The following is a 12,956-nucleotide window of genomic DNA, read 5'->3' on the forward strand; positions in this document are numbered from 1 at the left end:
TAAAGATTTAACTAGTTCACTGATAACACTATCAGGCAAGCGATCGTCTGATGAAAGTCACCAATCATAGTCTGATTTGAGAACAAAAATAACTTCTTTTTTTTTATGCAATGCCTTTTCTTGGTATTATACAAAACTGCTCTTCTATTTTATTAGAATCTCTCTCTCTCTCTCTTTGCACCATTAAATATTATTTTAAAAAAAAAAAAGTTATCGTATCTCACTCAGACATGAATATTTTGTTCTTCTCTTTCTTGTTTTGTATTGATGTTTTTGTGCAATAGAATGGAAAAAAAAAGTGTTAGTTCTATAATATCCAGTGCCAGATGTATAATGAGGACGAAAATGCGAAAGCATCAGTAACGTTGACACATCGTTAACTAATAAAATGTGTATCGAAAAATAAATTTGCATGCAATGAATATTTAGTGGCAGGAACAAAGACCTAGAAATTAGCCGTGTAATAAAAGACCGCTTCACTAAATAAATGACCTTATTTGGATGGTTCGCTGAAATGGGACAGAAATGTAACTGTTTAATGAGGAAATTGAAATGAAAAAAAAAAAAAAAAAAAAACGCGTTTCAAACAGAAAGGAAGATGCTGTCAAACGGGAATTATAATGTAAATTATAGCCTTTGAAAATTAAGTTCTTTATACATATTTTAATTTCTTGTTGCTATATTACCAACTACGAAATTTTATCAAATTTATATTCATAAATTATGTCCCGTAGCGGAACATTGGAAGAACAGCGGAACATTGTGCCTTCGATTGGACCCGGGCTCGACCCTCATAGTGACGAGGGGAATCCTTATATGGGCTTTTTCAATTCAAGGTGAGTTAGCCGATCTCATAGGAGGTAACAGAGTTTCTCTCTCGGAAAGTCGGATTTTTCATCCCTACAGATAAATCGGCTTTCAGAACACATGCAATTTACAGACAAAAAATACTGTTGATGGTAGGTGGTAGGTGGCGTTGATGCTAGTAGTGTCGTAGTAGGAGAATTAAGTAGTAGTGGAGAGAGTGAAATGATTTAGCGAGGAAGCGTAGAGTGCCCTCCCGCGATGAATCTTTTGATTCACTGGAAGTGAACGCAATAATAATAATAATAAATTATATTTATTATTATCATTGAAGTTTTGCGGAAAGTAAGAGAAATGAACTTCTACAAATTGAGGAATCAATGTCGTACAAAACAAATTTTTATAAAAATTAATAATTTAACAGCTGTTTATGTTATTCTCGCCGATGAGTTGTAAAGCTATAAATGATTATTAGCAATGGTAGATTATGAGGTTACATAATCTGAAAACCCTGCTTTAGAGCCCTAACATAGCACTTTTTCACGGACTTATGTTTCCAGTAACCAAGTTCATCTTCCATTAAGAAATAACGAAAATGATTTATCGCTTAAAGAACAAGCATTCAATTAGTTTATCATATGTAGACAGATGTATAAAATATGTATTAAAACAAACAACTATGGATAGAAGTTTGTTCTAATAATCATTAATGTAATCATTTGTTGTATAAACTTCTCCCTTGATGATTCTGACTTCAGGAGATTTGTAGTAATAATAATAATAATAATAATAATAATAATTTTATTTAAAAAATTATAAATCATATTATTATTATTATTATTTGAACTGCAGTTAATGATATTATTTGCTTGTGTAATTGTGAACTACTGACTGTAAACTATTCTTCACTATTATTATTATTATTAAAACAGCAACAACAATAATATGAATTTATGACGTACAGTAACGGGGGTATGAAGCCCCTGTGGCAAGTGTCTAACTTGCGCCCCCTAACCCAAAAATGACAAAAATTTTGAAAAATTTAAATGTAAAAAGTTAAATTTTACTAAATGCAATTTGTTAAATACTTACTATTAACCCCATTAAAATCAGTTGCAGTGTGTTGCAGAATTTTTGTGTCTAAAGCGGCGTATTGCCGAAATTTAAAAATACAATATAAAATACGGACTTTTATATCTATTTATTTATTTTTATTTTTTCCATTTTTTACATTTTGCGCCTCAAATCTAGTTGCACCTGTGGCCAGCGCCTCTTTCGCCACGCCCTCGTTACGGCACTGTTTATGACAGTCAAATGGCACATGCATCCTTAGAGGTAGGCATCCAGAAGAAACACATTCTAAGTTCAGATCTAGTCGCCGACTAGAGAAATATTTTCTAACCGTTTCTTCGACCGATTCCCTAGTGAGTTGATATCCGGCACGGTTCTACCGGAAACTTTGACTTTTGATCAGGTAAACTCAAGGAAATGGACCATGGAATGCACTCTATTCCAAAAGATACTATATTGTATTAGGAGCCTGCCAAGATGGCGACACTTGTGCATATATATATATATACGCTCATCATGAGCTCATCATAACACCTATGAATATTAGAAGTTTGCGGCCAGTCTACGAGGTGTTGAACGCCTTCATCCGAGTTAATAGAGGGGAGAACGTGGCTTGAGAGAGAGCTGACCCTGGTCCTATTGTAGGATATTTCTCTTCTGTGTTCCTCCATACGTAAAAAGATAGATTTAGCCATCTGACCGTAATATGGTTTGCCACATTCACACAAGATCTTGAAGACTCCTGGATACCGGAGAGGGAGATGTTTTATTTTAGGTCTACTTAGTATTGATCGAAGTTTTGGAAACGTAGTGAAACAAGTTCTAATGTTGAATTTCCTGAGAATTTTCGCCAGTTTTGTGGAGAGAGCTGATGTATGGTAAAGATATGAATGCTCTTGGGGAAAAAGAATCTTCAATGGTAGATTTATCTCTCACCGTCTAACGATGGTGTGAGATAAATGTATCAATTTTCTTAAGAGAGAAACCATTGTTGACAAAAGTCCTTTTTAGTAAATTAAGCTCATTTTCAATCTTTGTTTCATCTGTTAGTAAAGATCTGGCACGATGTGCCAGGGTTGAAATAATTCCAAATTTCTGCAGAGGGTAGTGATCGGAAGAAGCATGGAGGTATGTGTCTGTGTGGGTTAGTTTTCTAAAAATAGAGATTTTGATGTAATCAGTTGTGATAAGTCCAAAAAGGAAATACAGTTGTTGGATTCCAGTTCGTAGGTGAAATTAATATTCTCATGAAACTTGTTGAGATAGTCTAGAAAAATATTGAGGTTATTTAAACCATGTTCCCAAATGAGGAATATATCATCTATATAACGGCACCAGATTTTGGGTTTCAGTGTAGAGGAATTAATCGCCTTTTCTTCTAAGTCTCTAAGGAATATATCAGCAATAATTGGAGAGAGCGGACTGCCCATAGCCAATCCTAAGTTCTGTTTGTAAATCTTATTTTCGAATTTGAAGTATCCTGAATTTACACAGTGAGAGCATAAAGAAAAGAATTTCTTGGATAGTTTGTTCTTGAGAAGATGGAGGACCTCTTGAGTAGGTACATTCGTGAAGAGAGAAACTATATCAAAACTTGCCATTAAATCTGATTTGTTGAGTTTGAGTTTGGCATATTTGATTTTTGAAACGAAATCAGCTGAATTTTTTATATGAGAGAAGGAATCACCAGATAGGTTTTTCAAGAAATAAGCAAGGTATTTAGATAGGCTGTAAGTAGGGAAGTTTATGTCCTCAACAATTGGTCTAAGTGGAGAGTTCAATTTATGGATCTTTGGGAGTCCATATAATCGTGGGATTAGTCGATGAATTGATCTCAGGGAGAGATGGATGTTTCTTGGCAACTCTGAGGTGGTTTTCAGTAAATTGTTGGTCTTATTGTGCAATTTTCTTGTAGGGTCACTATTTAATTCAGATTAAGTGTTAGTTTCTAGTAGTTCCAAAATTTATTATGATAATCAGTTTTGTCCAAGATGACAGCAGCATTCCATTCATCTGTAGGGAGAATTATAATATCATTATTTTTCTTTAAGTTTTTTTAGCTGATCTTTCAGAATAAGAAATGTTATCAGATGGGGGGGGTCTTGCATGATTTATGGTAAAAATAGCCTCCATACGTAGAAGGTTTGCTTCTTGGTTTGGAAGTGAGGATGCTGCTTTTTTATCTTATTTAGCAACAGTTCTTTAGGTATGGAGGTAGGAGTGATAACAAAATTGAGACCTTTATCAAGTATAGTTTCTTCTGCCGATGAAAGGGAATGAGAAGAATTATTTATGACAACTTTTTTAAATAGTTAGAATTATGATGGGATGAGGGACGATCCTGCATGCATTTTAGAGCTTCAAATTTTCTGATGAGATTAATTTTATTAGTGTTCTGTGCTTTCGAAGCCGTAAGATTACTATTGTCTTTTAAATTGTTCCAAGATGAAGTGTTCAGAGAATTATTTAAACGGATTTCTAGAGACGTCTTCTTAGAGAAATAAGAGACTAGAATACGTTTGGTGTCAAGAATACGTTCGGATGAAAGCTCCAGTTTAGCATTGTGGTAAATTCTTTGAGCTCGAGCTGTTTTAATGGATTCGTTAAAGTTAGAAAACGGGGAATGATTGAATGGCACTTACATCTTTTAAGAAAGATTAGTCTGTTGATGAATAATCTTCTGATATTCTTTGATGAGCAAATTAAACCCTCGTCATCAGGAGAATTGATATCGGCGTTCATATTTACTCGGTAGTATATCAGGAGCAAATATTCCAGGTGTGCTCATCCAGCGAATAGCGATATCACTGATATTATATCTCTGCATTTATTCCTGTTAAAGACTCCCCTAATTGTTTCCAGACTTCGCGTGATTCCTAAAAGTAAAAGATATACTAAGGCTTCATGACGAAGCCACTTTTCGACGCATAAATATCGCATCACATTCACGTTAATAGCCCGGGTGTGCGTTCAAAATACATACATCTTTGAGACCTTAAATGTGCAGATGGCACAGCAGGTCAAATTCTTAGCGTTCTAGTAGTTTTAAACCGCTCAGGAGGCCAGTTCTGGAAAAATAGCCCCTGGACATTGTGATTGGTTATTGTGTTAACCAAATCAATTGAACATTGTCATTTGTCACGAGTTGATGTTTTTGTTTTCTGTTTTGCGAGCATAAAATGTGAACTAACGTGGTAGGCAAGTTTCTATATATAATATAGACAAGTGTTTAATATATAATTTTCATAAATTTATAACTTTTTGCCTATATTTACAATGGGAGACAGTATTGAAGTCGAAGGAAATAAGACTCGTCCTCTTCTTCCAACTTTTATACTTTTCAGTAATTCAAATATACCAACCAAATATAGCATCCTCCTTCACTTTTGTTTTCTCATATACAGTATCTGAAAACAAGCATTATCCATAAACAAGCTGGATGCCAAATAGCACATGGACCTTAACCTGTCTGTAACAAGTCAGGAGCCTTCCTGGTGAAGTGGCCCATAACCACGTTGCCACATACCCTTCCAGGTCATAGAGGGTGTCTGAGTAGTGGTATGTAGGAAGTCTTGTCATGTCCACGTCAATGGAAGGTGATTGGTTGTTCTATGTACGTATCTATGTCATATCCAAGAGATCATCTTCCATCGTTGCATATCCCCACTCTATCTTTCCGTTAGACCATAAATGAACTTATAATAAATCATATAAACATTGACAAATTTATTCCAGAATCTCCATAATAAAAACTCGCTGTAATATCTACTTTACTAATTCTCGTGACAAAAACCAACATTAACGACGCTGTTCACCTTCAACATCCAAATTGCACAGTTCACGATTCCTTTTGCTATAAGGATGGCACATGTGCCTTCTGGCTCATTTCTTTCCCCAGGCCCGCGGGCAGTGCTTTGGACAGCCCTACCTTAAACAATGAGCTCCATACCATCCTTCAATAGGCCGAGGATAATACTGTCAGCTTTAATGCCACCAAAACGCAGTCTTGCTTTCTTCGTAAAAGGGATCTCAGCTTTCATTCCCTTACTCTCAGTAATGCACACATCATCAGGATTAGATTTCTCTCTCTCTCCCCTTCTCCCTCCTTGGGGTGACAATTACCTCCAACCTTTCATGACATAAAACATCATATGAATATCTTCTTCAGCACACACACACACACACACACACACACACACACACACACACACACACACACACACACACACACACACACACACACACACACACTTTCCAGTTCAAGATTCTATTTCACACCCAATCAGCAATTAATTATATAAAAATCCCATTCCAAATTTGCGCATTCTTAGGACACTGTTTGGGGTGGTGCATCTAAAACCTTCCTAAATATTCTCGATACTGTCCAGAGGAGATTAATTAGATCATTGATGAGCTTTTCCTTAGAGACTCACTTCATTGAAACTCAAAGAAGACAATGTTTTATCGCTGTATCTGTTTACAGGTATTTTTCCATATCACAGCTCCAATGAACTGGCAATAATCACTTTCCATTGGGTCTAAAAAACAAGAGTAGAAGATGCTCGGAATCCCTTTTCAGTGCAACTGTAAATACACTGCACTTACTTCTCTTCTTTCTCCTTTATTCCATGTACCGCTTTCCCCTGGAACAGCCTTCTTCATTAAGTATGGCTGACGGAAGATGATATAGTTAGTGGGATAGAATGTGTACGTTATAGTGTGTTTAGGAGGGACAGAGAGAATAAATTGGGGGGGGGGGGTGTTATTGATGATAGCTGATGAGCTGCAGCCAAGGAGAATTGAAGTTGTATCGCAGGATAGTGAAAGGAGCTCATTTGAGGCTATTTGGCGTGAGATTGAGACTGGCTGAATAAAATATACAGATGGGTGCTGCTATAGACCAGGTGATGGAATAGATGGTGGAGATGGTATGCATAAACAAATTGATGAAATGAGTGGAAGGAGGGTAATTATTATGGGGGATTTCAACTATGATAACATTGATTGGAAGGAGGAGAGGACACATGTGAGGAAGGAAATGGATTTTATTCAGTTACTAAGGGATAACTATCTGAGACAGCATGTAATGGAAAATACTAGAGTTCGAGAGTGTTTGACCTAGTAATAGCATCTGAGAATTTGACTGTAATGAATATGACCATGTTGCCACCTACTGGTGAGAGTGATCATAAGGTCTTGACCTGGGAGGTGGCTAAAGGTGTGGAATTTTCGATTAAGACAGGGTATACGTGGAATTACCATGCTGGCAAGTATGACAAGCTTAGGAGATTGCTTGGATCAGTGCCAGGGCATGTACAACTGCAAGGGCTGGATATCGATAGAGCATGAGAAGTGGTCAAGGAGCATTTACAGGAGGTTATGGCTGATTGTATTCCTAGAGTCCGAATAGTAAAACAAGTAGGGGTTAAATGGATGAATAACACCATTAAGCTTGAGTTGCAAAAAAAGAAAAAACTGTGGAGGGAATTTAAAGAAAGAGATGACCTGCAGGCACGAATGGCATAAAGTGCAGGCCAGAAGGGTAACGAGTGTGGTAAAAAAAAGAAAAATCGGATTATGAAAGGAAACTAGCTATGCAAGCTAAAGAGAATCCCAAATAGTTCTTTCAATATGCTGCAAGCAAAAAAAAAAAAAATTGTACACCGCAAAATGATTTTAAGGAATGACGATAAGGAGGTCACTGAATCAGTCGATATAGTGGAGTTACTGAGGGAGAACTTTGCAAAAGTATATCATCCAGGTGGTGACATTGAAAAAATGAAGGAACCATTAGTTTATACGGGAATAGTGATGAATGAAGTGGAGGTGAATAGTCTATTACAAAACTTTAATGTGAATACATCCGTGGGATTGGATGGTATACCGCAAGGGTCTTGCGTGAAGCGGCTAAAGAATTATCAGTGCCCTTGACCATGTTGTTTAATCTCAGTCTCGGGTCTGGTGTAGTCCCGAAGGTGTGGAAAGAGGGGAAAATAGTTCCACTGCATAAAGGAAGATCCAAGACTACGATTGCAAATTACCGACCGATCAACATATCAGGAGTCGTTGTCAAGGTCTTGGAGAAATTAGTCAAGGGAAAAATACAGGAATGGATTGATGATAATGAGATACTGTACGGGGGACAGCATGGCTTTATGAAGGGTAGATCATGCCTCAGTAACTTGCTCAAGTTTTATAACACAGTGACGACTGAACTGGACAAGGGTAATGGGTTTACAGTGATACTGCTCGACCTGGCTAAGGCATTTGACAGGATACCACATGGAATTCTAATCCGTAAACTACAACAGATGGGAATGGATATAGGGTTGGTGAGATGGATAGGTGGGTGGTTGATGGAGAGATATCAAAGAGTAATTTATTCAGGAGTACAGTACAAAAGACTGTCTGTGAATAGTGGTGTGCCACAGGGTTCTGTTCTTGGACCACTGCTGTTTAATTTGTTCACTAGCGATATAGGGAAGGATCTAAGTGGAACAGTTCATTTGTTCACTGATGATGCAAAACTGGGTAGGGCAATAGTGAATGCAGATGTCAAAATCTTGCAGGACGACTTGGATAAATTTTAGTTCTGACCTAAGGAGAATGGGTGTCAATTTAATGTGACAAAATCTAAGGTTATGCATTTTGGGGTGAAAAGATTAGCAGCAGTATACCACATTAGTGGAACTGTACTCCAGGAGATTGATGAGGCCAGGTACTTGGGAGTGTTGGTGGATAGGGAGATGAAGTTTAGGGGGCACATTGCAAAAGTAGCTAAATCAGCTCATCAACTCACTTGGTTGTTGAAAAATACTTTGACGAGCAGAGACAAGCAAGGTATTGTACCTCTGTACCGAGCCTTGATAAGACCTCATCTCGACTACTGTGCCCAGATTTGGTCACCTCGGTTCCTTCTTGATGGGGAGGAGGTGGAGACGATCCAGATGCGAGTGACTAAGATGATAGCAGGTCTATGGAATGAACCATATGAGAACAGGTTGAAGATTTGTGGGTTGCAGAAATTAGTTGATAGGCGGAAAAGGGGAGATATGATTCAGACATTCAAATGGCTACAGGGTTTCTACAGGATTAATTCAGAGGATATTTTTGAGATCAGGACTGGTGGTGGGAGAACTAGGGGACACCTATGGAAGCTGGGAAAGAGTGTGGTTAGCAGGGGTGTTAGAGCTGGGTTCTTTACTTTTAGAGTGGTAAATAAGTGGAATAAGCTGCCAGAGTCTGTTGTGGGTGCCATGACGGTGAGTGAATTCAAGGCAAGGTATGATAGAAACTGTGAGAATGTCGTATTGTCATGTGGACATGATGTTTAGGGCCTCCCTCAATGAGTCTAAGGACTCCTTGGAGTCGCCCGTAATAATAATAATAATAAGTATTCCAAAACAACTGCATTCTTTTGACTATTCAAGAGCAATGTGAATAAGCTGCTTCTTTCTTAATCCCTACCTACATCCCCCCTCCAACACAAACACACACACACACACACACACACACACACACACACACACACACACACACACACACACACACACACACACACACACACACACACACACACACACACACACACACACACACACACACACACACCACATCGATGCTTGTGTAGGTTCTTTGACCTCTCGTGTATGTGATCAATTTTAAAAAAAATCATGAAGGGAGTGAACAAAGTCGGTTGGTATTCATGTCTGCGAATTGCGTGAGTTCTTTAGTCGATTTACCGATTTGTTGAATGAAATATCCCAGAGAAAAACTTTCTACTGCTGTATTTTATTTATTTGTTTTATGTTGCTCCACTCACTGAAGATTCCACAGTGTGATGTTCTTCTAACTCACATTCCATCGAAAGAGCACATATAATGATTGTGTGTTGCTACGGGTTAGAGGATCAGATGCACGTGACTATAAAATACATCGTCAAGTCAACGTAATGAGCACCAAACGATTAATCATGATGCTTTAATTATCCAAACATCGATTGCATAGTAGTGAAACATCAGAAGAGAATGAAGCCGAATTTATTGAATTATTGCTTGACAAGATCCCTTAGCGAAATCAACAGATGAATCCTAGAGTAAAGGGTATTAGACATCAACATAGTGTTCGAGGAAATTTTAGGAAAAGATGTCACTGTTCTGCCTCTGATTAGTGGTAGTGGTCAAAGAAGGGGCTTAGGTTACATGATGAAATTCAAAGCAGGAATTTATGACCAGCTGAGGAGAATGTTAAGTTCAATTCCAAAATATCGGTTGCTATGTGATAAGGATCTCGACAGTGCATAGAGTATTTAAAAAATACATCAATGAAACAATATCGGAATGTGTCCCTAGAGTTCTCTAAGAATAAAGAGGGCGGAAGTGAAAAATGGATGTGCAATTTCTCGTAAAAAAATAATAAGCTAACGCCTAAGTAGCCTGTGCAGCTCAGTAGAAGTGGCGTTTGCACTCTGTGGCGCTTGACTACATGAAGGGGGACTTGGTAGTTCAAATCTAGTTGCCGACTAGAAGAAATTTTTCTAAGCCTTTTTTCGACCGGTTCCCGAGTTTGTCGATCTCTGGCAGCGCAAGTCTGTTTTTTCTCCAGGTAAACTCAAGGAAATCGGCCGTTGAACCCACCCCACACTATTTTCAGGCATGAAAATATTGTGTTAGGGTTAGGGATCACGAGATGGAGCACTTGCTAGTCGTCTTCTTCACTGAATACCGATTAATTAGTCATAACCTTGGTCTAAGCTATCTCTGATTGGCTACTAGTAGAGATTGAACTGCCCACTCAGTCTCCAAAATGTAGATAGGGCTAAAACGGCCACCTACTCGCTATACGGGAACAAAGCTTTTTGTTCCCGTATAGGGAGTAGGACTTTTGGAGAGTGAGTAGGCAGTTCAATATCCTACGGTAGCCAATCAGAGATAGCTGGCCCATGTCTATTACTAATTATAGGCACATCAATGAAGAGACGAGCAAACAAGGGCTGTCAACCCTAACATATCCTGTTAGGGTTGGTACCTAACCCTAACAGGATATGTTACTGTCTGAAATAATGTGGGTTGTAGGGTCGATTTTCTTCAGTTTATGGGGTGAAAAATCTGAGTTTCCGGGAGGGAAAACCTGCTTGTCCGTGCCAGAGATCGACTAACTCAGGAACCGGTCAAAGAAAGGCTTAGAAAAAGTTCCTCTAGTCAGTGACTAGACTTGACTTGAACTATCAGTCTAACTTCGTGCGGCCAAGCACAGAGGATGCAAGCACCACTTCCACTGAGCTACACACACCTTGTGTAATCTCATTAACAAGAGATTCTTATAAAAATATATTGCAGAAGGGATACTGCATACTGATATCAGTTATGATAATTATAAACTGCAGTCAAAAGGATTACAACTATTGTATGAAATGCTAAATGTAAGTATATAAAGAAACTAGCTCTGCAAACTAAAGAAAACCCAAAAGAATTTTATTGTAATATTGCAAGTAAAAGAATGAATGAATGTGAAGGAATAACTATCATCAGTTCAGATGGTATGTGCATGGCAGTTGTAAAAGAGATAGTTCAACTGATGAGTGTTAATTTTGCTAAAAGCTGTCACTTTGGTGTAGTTAACATAGAGCCCGATGCTACATCTACACTCAGATGAATGAGTATGAGGAAGTACTTACTAGAGTTGCATAAACTGAATATGAATTCGGGTATAGGGACTGATGGGATTTCAGCATAGATGCTAAAAGAGCGTTCAGTTGAACTGTTGCTTAGACCAGCTATATAATTTGAGTCTCAGAGCAGGGAAGATTCTACGGGAGTGGAAAGAATGTATGATAATTCAATTGCACAAGTATGGTGCAAAGACTGATGTATCCAATTGCCCTATCAATATATCTAGAGTGCTGATTCTGTAGATTTTGGAAACCTTAGTTAGGTTCCGTATACAATTCCTAACGTTAGTTAGGGATTGTATACGGAAATGGATTGACAGAGAAACTATACTTAGCAATGAACAGAATGGCTTACTTAACAGTAGCGAATTCTCCATGCTTGCTGCACAAGCTCATTACTTGAGAAAGAAATAATATTTATTTGTTAATAAATGCATGCATTTATAAGCATTCCATTTAGGCTTTTATTTTTGTAGACAGAAGACGTCTTAAGCTTGCGCGGCAATAATTGAGCTTTGCATTGTGTATCGAAGGCCGATGCTTGCTCGTCTAGTCAAAGCTACCTTGGCTTGCTTGGCTGTGGGAGCTTCCAGGTCCTCTCTGCAGCACTGTGATTTCGTGCGCGCGCATAGTCATTTCCTCTCCCTTCACGTCGTCATAAACACAGGCCATATGCAGTCGAAGTAGATCTAGCTAGTGAGCTTCAGCCAGCCTTTACAAGTGTGTATTAAGTTACAACCAACTTTTTATGGCGATGTTATTGACCAGTTCATAAAGAAGAACCGTTGGGTAGAATTTGTATTCAAGTAGCTAAATTAAAAAAGATAGAATATCATTTGTAAAATAAATGTTGTGTTTGTATGATTAAATGTACATAAATTTCTAAATACATAGTTTTAAATGGTCAGTAATTCATTATTCCGCTAATCAGACTTCAATCACACCTCTCACTCCTTGAATGATAACAAGAGCAAGCGTGAATTTCAAGATCCGCATTCGCCCCTGTTAGCAAAGGCCATGTTTGAGCAACTTGTTCATATTCTATAATAATGTTACCATTAAATTAGACAAGGGGAATGGATACACCGTGATACTTTTATACTTTGCTAAATTTGTTGACCCAATTCAGCATATAAGGCTATTGTATAAGTTGGAGGATATGGCATTGGATTCAGTGAAGGTGCAAAAGAGAGTGCTAAAGATGATACGAAAACTATGGTTATCTAGACTATAACTCAAATTATAAAAACTGGTCTAAGGAACAGTATTCAGTTTCATATTCAGATCTATGGAAATTAACAATTTGTGCACTGCGGAAGTTAGTAAACAGGGAAAAGACATTTTATATGATAGAGACCTACAAATTCTTGAAAAGTTTGTGTGGAATTCCTAGATCTCTATCCAGTAGAGG

This window comes from Typopeltis vanoorti, chromosome 17 (genome assembly GCF_054136105.1).
Source record: "Typopeltis vanoorti isolate ZY-2024b chromosome 17, IOZ_Tvanoo_1.0, whole genome shotgun sequence".
Taxonomy (NCBI): domain Eukaryota; kingdom Metazoa; phylum Arthropoda; class Arachnida; order Uropygi; family Thelyphonidae; genus Typopeltis; species Typopeltis vanoorti.